The sequence below is a fragment of the Ovis canadensis genome, chromosome 1 (genome assembly GCF_042477335.2).
Source record: "Ovis canadensis isolate MfBH-ARS-UI-01 breed Bighorn chromosome 1, ARS-UI_OviCan_v2, whole genome shotgun sequence".
NCBI lineage: Eukaryota > Metazoa > Chordata > Mammalia > Artiodactyla > Bovidae > Ovis > Ovis canadensis.
In genome coordinates this window covers 157921182-157935645 of record NC_091245.1, presented here as the reverse complement: position 1 = coordinate 157935645, position 14464 = coordinate 157921182, and positions in this window count along the sequence as shown.

Sequence of the window (14464 nt, the reverse complement as noted above, 5' to 3'; positions counted from 1 at the left end):
CCTGGACTTTTGTTGGGAGTTTTCTGTTTTACTGTTTGTTTAATTATTGGATCAATTTCATTGCTGGTAAGTGGCCTCTTCATATTTTCTGTTTCTTCTAGATTCAATGTACAGTTGAGAGATTGAGCATTTCTTGGAGTTCATTTCTTCTGGGTTTCCCATTTTATTTGCATGCAATTATAGTAAACTATTATGATGCTTTGTATTTATGTAGTGTCAGTTGTAACTTCTCCCTTTTCACTTCTGATTTTATTTGGTCTATCTCTTTGTTTCTTGATAATCTGGCTATCAGCTTTTCTTGGAAAGAACCAATTCTTTGTTTCATTGATCTTTTGTGTTGTCTTACTAGTCTCTATTTCTTTTTATTTTTTCTGCTCTTATTTTTATTATTTCTTTCATTTTACTAACTTTGTGGTGTGTTTGGACATCTTTTTCTGGCTCCTTTATGTGCAAGCTTAAATAGTATGTTTGAAAATTTTTGTTGTTGTTCTTGTTTATTTCCTGAAGTAGGCCTGTTTGTTTCTTAAGGAACTTAATTACTATAAAGTTCCTTTTTAGAATGGCTTTTTTTTTTTTCCAGTTTCATAGATTTTGGATTTTTGCGTTTTTAAATTTGTCCCCCAATTTTTTATTCAGTGACCTTTTTTGCAGTTGTTGTTCAGTCTCCAAGTCATATCTGATTCTCTGTGACCCTGTGAACTGCAGCACAGCAGACTTCCCTGTCCTTCACTATCTTCCTGACATTTAGTGCCTATTTTTTATTCTCAAATATATCCTGACTGGACAATAAATTGTATGATCACTCTAATCATGGATTGTTGTTTCCACTGCTTTAAAAAAAGTTAGCCCCTTGCAAATAGATCTCCCTTGTGCAATTTCCCCTCTGTAAATGTGAAACAATATATTAGTTGATGTTACTATGACATGTGGTGATGGTTTAGTCGCTAAGTTGTGTCCGACTCTTGCAACTCCATGGACTACATAGCCTGCCAGGCTCCTTTGTCCATGGGATTCTCCTGACAAGAACACGAGTGGGTTACCATTTTCTTCTCCATACTATGACATATCATTGTTTAAAAAATTGTTTTCAAATATTTATTTTCATTTTCCAAACAATATTAAAATGATAATGAAGATTATATTAGATTGATATTTATAATAAGGAAATTGATAGACTTGAAAAATCTCAAATGTTGAGCCATAGATTCACTCTGCTTTCTCAACTATGTCATTGGAAATTTTTGACTATTATCCTGGATTTTAAATTGGTATTAATGAAGTATAAATATAAATTACTTCCCTTCAGAAACTAGATCACACTTTTGAGAAATTTTTCATAACAATAAGCTAAGCTAAGTCACTTCAGTCGCATCCGACTCTGTGAGACCCCATAGACGACAGCCCACCAGACTCCGCCATCCCTGGGATTCTCCAGGCAAGAACACTGGAGTGGGTTGCGATTTCCTTCTCCAATGCATGAAAGTGAAAAGTAAAAGTGAAGCCAGTCAGTCGTGTCCGACCCTCAGCGACCCCATGGACTACAGCCTTCCAGGCTCCTCTGTCCATAGGATTTTCCAGGCAAGAGTACTGGAGTGGGGTGCCATTGCCTTCTCCGAATACTCCTGTCTAACTATAGATCTGGTCTTTTTTTTTTTTTTTTTTTGTCTTGTTGATCTGACCTCATGTGGTGTCACAGGAAATTCTGTCACTTGCCCCTGAATTCTTAAGAGCTCAGGTTTTGTTGTCTTCAATGTTATTTGCTATTTCTGTCAGTTCTTGTCAGGCTAGAGAACTATAAGACTTTATTATTCTTTACATATCTTGGCTTTTTGAATGTATTAGCTTTGGGTTACAGTTCCTCTTCCCACTTTAATTGTTTCTCATTAGAAATAATACTTTTTAATCCAAAATTTCATAATGAGTTTAAAAATAGAACTTTGTCTTGGATGTTACTTGTGTACCCACTCCAAACTTTAAATTGTCACTGTGTCTGTGTGATTGACTTCCAAGCTAAATAAACTGAGATTTATTCTTTTATCATTATTCAATCTCTTATTGAAATTGTGGCCTATTCATTCTTGCCTAAAATGACTTTAGATCTTGCTGATTCTCCCATAACCATACAATTAAGATTATTGTTTATGAATGAATAGTCATTATTTATTGAAAAGCCCTATGCATTTTGTAATTTCCATCCGTGAGTTTGACTGTGAAAATGTAAATAAGAGCAGCAATTCCTAATCCATTCTGCTTTGAATAAACTGCATCAATATCAATTTTTTTAGAAACGTGAACATAATAAAATGAAGGATTTTCTTGTGAATAGAGTCTGCTTTCTTCACCAGTGTTATAAGTAAAAAAAAAAAAAAAAAGGAAAGAGAGAGAGACTTCAAAAGTCTTTTATTATTTGACTTTAAGGTTATCCTTAGTCTTATTTATTCAAGTGTTTATAAATTCCTTCTTCTAGTTAGTTAAATTTCATTTTTGCTCATATATTAAAAAAAATAAACAATTGAAGCTTAAAGTGTCTCCCACATAGTGTCACTGTTATTTTGTTCTTCAGTTTATTACAAAATATGAGCAAACCAATGTTCACTTATCAAATATGAAAGTGAAAATTTGCTTTATTATTATATGAGGAAACCTAATTTTCTTCAGATAACTACGTCCTTTCTTTAAATTCGTATAAAGAATGTGAAACATAAACTAACCTGTGTCCCCAAAGAGTCTGCTATTATTGAAAGGATTCTTTTTACCATAGAGATAACAACTTGCGTTCTTGTTTCTAATGAGTTTGACCTTGATATAAATATGAACCCCCTGTTTCCTTCCTGATTCTACCTTTCGGCAGAATTTATTCAAGTATATGTTTTCATAAAGAGACTCTGTACTTGGGTCATTTCTGTGGAAATATGAAGTAAAATGAGATAGTATACCAATTTAAGGTACTCTATGATTTGTAGAATGTGTGCAATATTTAAAGAAATGAGAGTTAAAGAGAAGCTGTTTGTTTCAAATGGTCTTCAGGGTGGAGAAATAGCTATGATATACTTTGGCCTTGAGTGTGATCTTGAAAGTTTTATGATAATGTGCTGTCTACCAACGTGCCACACGTGACAGTTAATCAACTAGAAGAATAAGGGCGCTGGGGTAGGCAGATCTCATCAGGATGAATTCCTATGTGCAGTGACCCACTAGAATCATATTTCATATTTTGAAGCCTCCCTTATTATCATTTCATCTTTTATTTAATATTTCAACTCTACAGTTTCTGCCATGCCCCCTTTTTTACTACACATATTAATAAAAATTAATGTAATACCACATTTAGAAAAGTATTTCTGTCATAAAGAAAATCAGAAAAATATTATGACTTCTCTGAACCCTGGATAAGGAAAGAAGGTTAAGCATAAGTCTAAAAGAAAAAAGATTGAATGATAAATGAAGTCAATGTTAGGTGAAATGTTAATTTTCTATTATGGAATAGGTTATAATCAAATCTTGAAAATACAACAGAAAAATGCTAACATATACAAGCATATAACATGCCACAAAAAGAAATAAAATGACAAGAAATTAGTAATCAGGAAAGTGCAAAGAAAAAGAATTCAGGACTGTTATTTGGCTTCTCAAGTTAATGAAGATTCATATACAATTATAGGCTTAGAAATGGAAGAGAGTGAGAGAAGGATACTCTGGGTTGGAGTGGTGCAAATATACAGACTATAGGCTAATAGTCCACTTTAGAAATTTATCAGGAAATATACAGCATCAGGAATGAAGTATTTAGTGACATATGCAGACATTAAGTTTCATCACAGCCTTGCCTTTAAAAGCAAAATAAGTATTTAAAAAGAACAAAATTGTTCAAGAAACTTAAATTATTTTGCATACCTTGAGAAGCATTACATTTAACAATTATCTGTGCCTAGTTATTTTAGGAATCATGCTCATTATATAATATTAACTAAATAAAAAGCAGTTTTTACTTTCTCGATATCTGTATATATTATGTGATCCTGTAGTTGATTTGGTTAATTTCTGTGCAATAAAATGATTAATGATTTTCATATTCTTTATATATTTCTAGATTGTCTAATCTTCATGACATGTATTTCCTCAATACAAAGGATTTTATAGTGAATAATAGTGGTGAGAGTGGACACCCTTGTCTTGTTCCTGATCCCTTGTCCTGTTCCTTTAAGGAAATGCTTTCAGTTCTTCACTGCTGAGAATAATGTTTGCCGTGGGTTTGTCGTACATATATGGTCTTTATCATTTTGAGGTAGTTTCCTTCTATGCCTACTTTCTGGAGAGATTTTATCAAAAATGATTGTTGAATATTGTTAAAAGTTTTCTCTGCATCTATTGAGAAAATTATATGGTTTTATCTTTTAGTTTGTTAATTGGTGCATCACATTGATTTGTGTATATTGAAGAATCATCGAAGGCCTGGTATAAACCCTGCTTGGTAACGGTGCATGATCTTTTTAATGTGCTGTTGGATTCTATTTGCAAGAATTTTGTTGAGGATTTTTACATCTATGATGTAAATATCAGTGATATTGGCCTATACTTTTCTTTTTTGTGTGAAATATTTGTCTGGTTTTGGTATCAGGGTAATGGTTGTCTTGTAGAATGAGATTGGGAATTTTCCTTCTGCTGCAAATTTTTGGAAGGGTTTGAGCAGGATAGATGTTAACTCTTCTCTAAATGCTTGAAAGAATTCTCCAGTGAAGCTGTCTGTCCCAGGGTGTTTGTTTGTTGGAAGTTTTCTTTCATTATTTTTAAAAATTAATTTATTTTAATTGGAGGCTAGTTACTTTACAATAAGCTAGTGGTTTTGCCATACATTGACATGAATCAACCATTGGTATACACGTGTTCCCCATCCTGAACCCCTCTCCCACCTACCACCCCGCCCCATCCCTCTGGGTCATCCCAGTGCCCCAACTCTGAGCACCCTGTCTCATGCATCAAACCTGGATGGCAATTTGTTTCATATATGATAATATACATGCTTCAGTGCTATTCTCTCAAATCATCCCACCCTTGTGTTCTCCCACAGAGTCCAAAAGACTCTTCTGTACATCTGTGTCTCTTTTGCTGTCTCGCATACAGGGTTATTGTTACTATCTTTCTAAATTTCATATATATGCGTTAGTATACTGTATTGGTGTTTTGTCTTTCTGGCTTACTTCACTCTGTATAACAGGCTCCAGTTTCATCCACCTCATTAGAACTGATTCAAATGTATTCTTTTTAATGGCTGCATAATACTCCATTGTGTATATGTACCACAGCTTTCTTATCCATTCATCTGATGATGGACATCTAGGTTGCTTCCATGTCCTGACTATTATAAACAGTGCTGTGATGAACATTGGGGTGCACGTGTCTCTTTCAATTCTGGTTTTCTCAGTATGTATGCCTAGCAGTGGGATTCCTGGGTCATATGGCAGTTCTATTTCCAGTTTTTTAAGGTATCTCCACACTGTTCTCCATAGTGGCTGTACTAGTTTGCATTCCCACCAACAGTGTAAGAGGGTTCCCTTTTCTCCACTCCCTCTCCAGTATTTATTGTTTGTAGACTTTTGGATAGCAGCCATTCTGACTGGCATGAGATGGTACCTAAATGTGGTTTTGACTTGCATTTCTCTGATAATGAGTGAAGTTGAGCATCTTTTCATGTGTTTGTTAGCCATCTGTATGTCTTCTTTGGAGAAATGTCTGTTTAGTTCTTTGGCCCATTTTTTTGATTGGGTCATTTATTTTTCTGGAATTGAGCTGCAGGAGTTGCTTATATATTTTTGAGATTAATTCTTTGTCAGTTGCTTCATTTATTATTATTTTCTGCCTTTCTGAAGGCTGTCTTTTCACCTTGCTTATAGTTTCCTTCGTTGTGCAAAAGCTTTTATGTTTAATTAGGTCCCATTTGTTTATCTTTGCTCTTATTTTCATTACTCTGGGAGGTGGGTCATAGAGAATCATGCTGTGATTTATGTTGGAGAGTGTTCTGTCTATGTTCTCCTCTAGGAGTTTTATAGTTTCTGGTCTAACATTTGGATCTTTAATCCATTTTGAGTTTGCCTTTGTGTATGGTGTTAGAAAGTGTTGTAGTTTCATTCTTTCGCAAGTGGCTGACCAGTTTTCCCAGCACCACTTGTTAAAGAGATTGTCTTTTCCATTGTATATTCTTGCCTCCTTTGTCAAAGATAAAGTGTCCATAGGTGCATGGATTTATCTCTGGGTTTTATATTTTGTTCCATTGATCTATATTTCTGTCTTTGTGCCAGTACCATACTGTCTTGATGACAGTAGCTTTGTAGTATAGCCTGAAGTCAGGCAGGTTGATTCCTTCATTTCCATTCTTCTTTCTCAAGATTGCTTTGACTATTTGAGTTTTTTTTTGTATTTCCATACGTATTGTGAAATTATTTGTTCTTGTTCTGTGAAAATAATGTTGGTAGCTTGATAGGGATTGCATTGAACCTATGGATTGCTTTGGGTAGTATATTCATTTTCACTATATTGATTCTTCTAATCCATGAACATGGTATATTTCTCCATCTATTTATGTCCTCTCTGATTTATTTCATGAATGTTTTATAGTTTTCTATATATAGGTCTTTTTTGTTGTTGTTGTTAGGTAAACAGATTTTAAGTATTTTATTCATTATGTTGCAATGGTGAATGGAATTGTTTCCTTAATTTCTCTTTCTGTTTTCTTATTGCTAGTGTATAGGAATGCAAGGGATTTCTCTGTGTTAATTTTATATCCTGCAACTTTACTATATTCATTGATTAGCTCTAGTAATTTTCTGGTGGAATCTTTAGGGTTTTGTATGTAGAGGATCATGGCATCTGCATACAGTGAGAATTTACTTCTTTTCCAATTTGGATTCCTTTTATTTCTTTTTATGCTCTGACTGCTATGTCCAAAACTTCCAAAACTATGCTGAATAGTAGTGGTGGGAGTGGGCACCCTTGTCTAGTTCCTGACTTAAGGGGAATTGATTTCAGTTTTCACCATTGAGGATAATGTTTGCTCTGACTTTTTCATATATAGCTTTTATTATATTGAGGTATGTTCCTTCTATACCTGCTTTCTGGAGGGTTTTATTTTTTTAAAATCATAAATGGATGCTGAATTTTGTCAAAGGCTTCCTCTGCATCCATTGAGATAATCATATGGTTTTTATCTTTCAATTTGTTAATGTTGTGTATCACATTGATTGATTTGTGGATACTGAAAAATCCTTGCATCCCTGGGATAAAGCCCTCTTGGTCATGATGTATGATCTTTTTAATATGTTGTTGGATCTAGCTGTTTGCTAACATTTTGTTAAGGATTTTTGCATCTATATTCATCAGTGATATTGGCCTGTAGTTTTCTTTTTTTGAGGCATCTTTGTCTGGTTTTGGTATTAGGGTGATGGAGGCTTCATAGAATGAGTTTGGACGTTTACCTTCTTCTGCAGTTTGCTGGAAGAGTTTGCGTAGGATAGGTTTTAGCTCTTCTCTAAATTTTTGGTAGAATTCAGCTGTGAAGTCATATGGTCCTGCGCTTTTGTTTGCTGGAAGATTTTTGATTACAGTTGTGATTTCCATGCTGTTTTTTCTATTTCTTCCTGGTTCAGTTCTGGAAAGTTATAATTTTCTAAGAATTTGTCCATTTCTTTCAAGTTGTCCGTTTTCTTGGCATATAGTTGCTGATAGTAGTCTCTTATGATCCTTTGTATTTCTATGTTGTCTATTCTGATTTCTCCATTTTCATTTCTAATTTTGTTGATTTGATTTTTTCCCTTTGTTTCTCGATGAGTCTGGTTAATGGTTTGTCAATTTTATTTATCTTCTCAAATAACCAGCTTTTAGCCTTGTTGATTTCTGCCATGGTCTCTTTTGTTTCTTTTTCATTTATTTCTGCCATAATTTTTAAGATTCCATTCCTTCTACTAACCCTGGGGATCTTCAATTCTTCCTTTTCTAGCTGCTTTAGGTGTATAGTTAGGTTATTTATTTGAATTTTTCTTGTTTCTTGAGGTAAGCTTTTATTGCTATGAACCTTCCTCTTAGCACTGCCCTTACAGTGTCCCATAGGTTTGGGGTTGTTGTGTTTTCATTTTCATTCATTTCTATGCATATTTTGATTTTTTAAAAAATTTCTTCTGTGATTTGTTGGTTATCCAGAAGCATGTTATAGATGGAGAAGTCTTGAGGGTACTGTAACAATAAGACTGAAAACCAGAGGCAGGAGGCCTAAGTCCAAAACCTGAGAACACCAGAGAACCCCTGACTCCAAGGAACATTAATTGATAAGAGCTCATCCAAAAGCCTCCATACCTACCCTGAAATCCAGCTGCAGCCAAGAGCCAACAAGTTCCAGAGCAAGACATACCACACAAATTCTCCAGCAATGCAGGAACATAGCCCTGGGCTTCAATATACAGGCTGCCCAAAGTCACAACAAACCCATAGACATCTCAAAACTCACTACTGGACACTTCATTGCATTCCAAAGAGAAGAAATCCAGCTCCACCTACCAAAACACCAATGCAAGCTTCCCTAACCAGGAAACCTTGACAAGCCACCCATCCAACCCCACCCACAGCAAGGATCCTCCACAATAAAGAGGAACCATAAACTTCCAGGATACGGAAAGGCCACCCCAAACACAGCAATCTGAACAAGATGAAAAGGCAGAGAAATACTTAGCAGGTAAAGGAACATGATAAATGCCCACCCAACTAAACAAAAGAGGAGGCGATAAGGAGTCTACCTGAAAATGAATTCAGAATAATGATAGTAAAAATGATCCAGAACCTTGAAAACAAAATGGAGTTACAGATAAATAGTCTGGAGACAAGGATTGAGAAGATCCAAGAAATGTTTAACAGGGACCTAGAAGAAATAAAAGAGTTAATCAATAATGAATAATACAATAAATGAGATAAAAAACACTCTAGAGGGAACCAACAGTAGAATAATGGAGGCAGAAGATAGGGTAAGTGAGGTGGAAGATAGAATGGTAGAAATAAATGAAGCAGAGAGGAAAAAAGAAAAAAAAATAATTGAAATGAAGACAACCTCAGAAACCTCTGGGACAATGTTAAAAGCCCCAACATTCGAATCATAGGAGTCCCAGATGAAGAAGACAAAAAGAAAGGCCATGAGAAAATCCTTGAGGAGATAATAGTTGAAAACGTCCCTAAAATGGGGAAGGAAATAGTCACTGAAGTCCAAGAAATCCAGAGAGTCCCAAACAGGATAAACCCAAGGCAAAACACCCCAAGACACATATTAATCAAATTAACAAAGATCAAACAGAAGGAACAAATATTAAAAGCAGCAAGGGGAAAACAACAAATAACACACAGGGTATTCCCTTGAGGATAACAGCTGACCTTTCAATAGAAACACTTCAGGCCAGAAGGGAAATGCAGGGCATACTTAAAGTGATGAAAGAGAAAAATCTACAACCCAGATTACTGTACCCAGCAAGGATCTCATTCAAATATGAAGGCGAAATCAACAGCTTTACAGACAAGCAAAAGCTGAGAGAACTCAGTACCAGCAAACCAGCTGTTTAACAAATGCTAAAGGATTTTCTCTAGACAGGAAACACAGAAAGGGTGTATAAACTCAAACCCAAAACAGTAAAGTAAATGGTAATGGGATCATACTTATCAATGATTACCTTAAATGTAAGTGGGTTGAATGCCCCAACCAAAAGACAAAGACTGGCTGAATGGATACAAAAGCAAGACCCCTATATATGTTGTCTACAAGAGACCCACCTCAAAACAAGGGACACATGCAAACTGAAAATGAAGGGCTAGAAAAAGATATTCCGTGTAAATAGAGACCAAAAGAAAGCAGGAGTAGCAATGTTCATATCAGATAAAATAGACTTTAAAATAAATGCTGTGAAAAGAGACAAAGAAGGACACTACATAATGATCAAAGGATCAGTCCAGGAAGAAGATATAACAATTATAAATATATATGCACCCAACATAGGAGCACCACAATGTGTAAGGCAAGTGCTAATAAGTATGAAAGGGGAAATCAACAGTAACACACTAATAGTGGGAGACTTTAATACCCCACTCACAACTAAACAGATAATTAACAGGAAACACAAATTTTAAATGATACAATGGACCAGTTAGACCTAATTGATATCTATAGGACATTTCACCCCAAAACAATGAAATTCACCTTTTTCTCAAGTGCACATGGAACCTTCTCCAGGATAGATCACAACCTGGGCTGTAAATCTAGCCTTGGAAAATTAAAAAAGAAAGAAAGAATTCCAAGCATCTTTTCTGACCACATGCAGTAAGATTAGATATTAATTACAGGAGAAAAACTTTAAAAATTACAACATATGGAGGAAGATTTCTGATAACAGTTTTGATACCAGTGCTTGGGATTGGTCTGTTCAGATTTTTTATTTCTTCCTGGTTTAGTCTTGGAAGAGTACGCTTTTCTAAGAGGTTATCCACTTTATTGGCATGTAGTTGATCATAGTAGTAGCTTATGACATTTTGTATTTCTGAATTGTCTGTTGTAACTTCTCCTTTTTCATTTCTAATTTTATTTATCCTCTCCCCTTTTTTCTTGATGAGTCTGGCTAATAGTTTGTCTGTTTTTCTCATTCTCTCAAAGAATCAGCTTTTACTTTTACTGATCTTTGCTATTGTCACCTTCATTTCTTTTTCATTTATTTTTGTTTTGATCTTCATGATTCTTTTCTTCTATTAACTTTGAGTTTTCTTTTTTTAAATAGTTGCATTAGGTGTAAAGTTATGTTGTTTATCTATTTTTTTTCCTTGTTTCTTGAAGTAGGCTTGTATTGCTATAAACTTCCCTCTTAGCACTGCTTTTACCACATCCCATAAGTTTTCAGTTGTTGTGTTTGCACTATTATTTTTTTCTAGGGACAGAGGAGCCTGGCGTGATGCAGTGCATGAAATCACAAAGAGTCAGACACAATTTAGTGACTGAACAACAACAAAATTTTTTTTTCCTCTTTGGTTCAGTGATCTCTTCAATAATCAAAAGTGAATTATTAGCCTCCATGTGTTTGTTGTTCTTACAGCTTTTTTTTTTCTTTTCCCTGAAGTTAGTAGTTAATCCTAAAAAAGGATTTAAAATAGTACTATAACTTTGTTGGCATATTATTAACTGATTATTTTCTTTAGATACAATTTATTCTTTAACTACATTCACTTTTTAAGAAATGATATTTGTTTCTGGAAATATATTTTTGTGATAGTCCATAAAGATTATATGACTATTAAGTAATCTGGAAATACTCTCTTATAATCTATAAACTAATAAACAGGAAATTTACTCAGACTTAACCAGACTATACCAGCTTTATGAAGCTTTTGACTCATTTACAGAACAGAGTGTTCAATTAAAATTTTAGATCTCTGTTTTTTTTTAAATTCCATTAAATAAGTACTTCTGACTACCCTATCAAAAAGTTAAAGAATAATATGAATATTTATTTCTTTCAAATATAATCTGTTTTCAGATTCATCCCTGTTCAGTTCAGTCTCTCAGTCGTGTCCGACTCCTTGTGGCCCCATGAATCGCTGCATGCCAGGCCTCCCTGCCCATCACCAACTCCCAGCATATACTCAAACTCATGTCCATTGAGACGATGATGCCATCCAGCCATCTCATCCTCTGTTGTCCCCTTCTCCTCCTGCCCCCAATCCCTCCTAGCATCAGAGTCTTTTCCAATGAGTCAACTATTTGCATTAGGTGGCCAAAGTAGTGGAGTTTCAGCTTTAGCATCAGTCCTTCCAATGAATGCCCAGGACTGATCTCCTTTAGAATGGACTGGTTGGATCTCCTTGCAGTCCAAGGGACTCTCAAGAGCCTTCTGCAACACCACAGTTCAAAAGCATCAATTCTTTGGTGCTCAGCTTTCTTCACAGTCCAACTTTCACATCCATACATGACCACTGGAAAAACCATAGCCTTGACTAGATGTCTTAGTTGGCAAAGTAATGTCTCTGCTTTTGAATATACTATCTAGGTTGGTCATAACTTTCCTTCCAAGCAGTAAGCGTCTTTTAATTTCATGGCTGCAGTCACCATCTGCAGTGATTTTGGAGCCCAATAAAATAAAGTCTGACACTGTTTCCCCATCTATTTCCCATGAAGTGATGGGACCAAATGCCATGATCTTCGTTTTCTGAATGTTGAGCTTTAAGTCAACTTTTTCACTCTCCACTTTCACTTTCATCGAGAGGCTTTTTAGTTCCTCTTCACTTTCTGCCTTAAGAGTGGTGTTATCTGCATATCTGAGGTTATCCCTGTTAGCTATGTGCAACCCCAAGCAAGACTATTCTGTATAGCCAAAACCTAGCCACTCCATCAGCTAGCTAACTAAGATACTTGAGCAGGTTCAGCTTAAATCAACACAGGGTGTTCCACATCAATAGAGTTGCCCAGGAAACTTGTAGACACAAGAAAAGTAATAAAGAAGTTGTTTTGTTGCTGTTGTTTTAAGCTGTTAAAAGTTTATGTAAATTTTTATAGAGCACTAGCTATCTGACAACTGTTTAAATAAAGCTTATGTAATTATCTTTCTAATATTAACTCATTATAGTTACAAGATATTCTATAAATTTGAGAATATGTTCTCAGATCCAGCCTTTAATAAACTACTTTAAATATCCTGGTATTAGATCCAGAGAGTATGATATGGAGCTCTGTAACACATTTTCAGTTATAACAGCTACATAATCATACATATAGGAAAAGTAAAAATAAAGAGTATTTGCCTTTTGAGGAATGTAATAAAAGTATAGGCATTATTTCATTATTCAAAAATGAGTCAAATAAATTTTAGCCTTGAGTTTGTCCATCTCCCTACTAATGTCAACTGGATTTTGAGTAGGTGAGGGTAGGGAAAGCACTGATGTTATTTTTCATTTCCCCTTTCTTCCCCTCCCCTTAGTGCCTACTCTCTTCCCACATCAATAGGGTCTTTCAACAAATTCTGAGTCCCCAATTAATGATTTCAATCTAGGAGATAACTATACCCCCCTTTACTATGATTTTTATTCATTTTTCTGACCCTGAAAAACTAGGCTGACATTATAAATATAACATACAAACTATTTGGATAATCAAAATTTTCTTTTGTTTAGAATAATAGCAACAAAAACGTAGTTGTGTATCTTCAGCATTTTATCCATTGATACTTTAGAACATCCTAATAATATATTATCTACTTAATTATTAGATAGAAACCTGTTAACTTTATTCATTGAGTGAGAGCAGATGGTCCCAAATTAACTGGTGAATATGTTCATGAATCTTAAAAAAAATATCTCAAAGAATGCTTCCAATAGGCACATGTGGGAACTTTTTATCCTCCAGACTGCCTTCTGAAAATGTGACTGTAGGCACAGTAGTCTTTAGAAAGGAGATAGGCTACTGCATTAGACAACAATGAGGCCTATACTGGGTGAGGTACCTATGTTTTTCGGCATGATTGCTTATCATAGCGTTCAACTCTCACAGTCTGTCATGTGGCTGATATGGTGAGTATTAGAGCAATTTATCTGGGTCAGATTGCTTACTGAAATTCATAAAATTACAAATATATTACTTGAGAAAGGTAACACACTAAGTCACAGAATGTATTAATAATTTACCATGTATTATGTTATCCTAAAGTTCTCATAATTGATCTGTTGACACAGCACTTAGAAGATACATTCACCTGCATTTTTAATTACAGGTTTCTCAAACTCATGATTATTCTAACTCAGTTCTTGATATTTGCTCTCTGCACAATCCACCCCCCACCTGTTATGAACTGAGTGTTTGTGACCCCCCAAATCATTTATTGATGATTTTATTCCTAATATGATTGTATTAGGAAGTGGGAGCCTGGAAGGCATTAGGTTTAGATGAGGTTTTGAGGGTGTATCCTCACCCTGCCTCTATGATGGAATCATTGCCTCTGTAAGAAGAAGAGACACCAGATATCCTCTTTCCACCAAGTGAGAATGCAGTCATCAGGACTGTGCATGCACAGAAGGGAGTTTCTATTGGAAACCAGGGAAAGGGCACCCATTAGAACCAACCCTTGCTGGTACCCTGATCTTGAACTTTCAGGCTCTAGAACCCCAATAAAATACATTTCTGTTGTTTAAGTCATCCAGTCTATAGCATTTCATTATAACAGTTTGAGCTGACTAGACACCTCCTACTGACCCAGTTTCTCAAGCCAAGAAACTGGGAATCATCATTTATGCCTTCATGTTCTCTGTATCTCATATCTAAACCAATAGCAAGTTCTTCAGACTATTTTATTATTGTTTCCCTTATGAAGACTTTCCAATGGCCTGTCCTAGAATAGTAATGCAATCCAAATACTCATGATAACTTGTATTTACCTTTCCAGGTCTTCCCTTACCACTTCCCTCT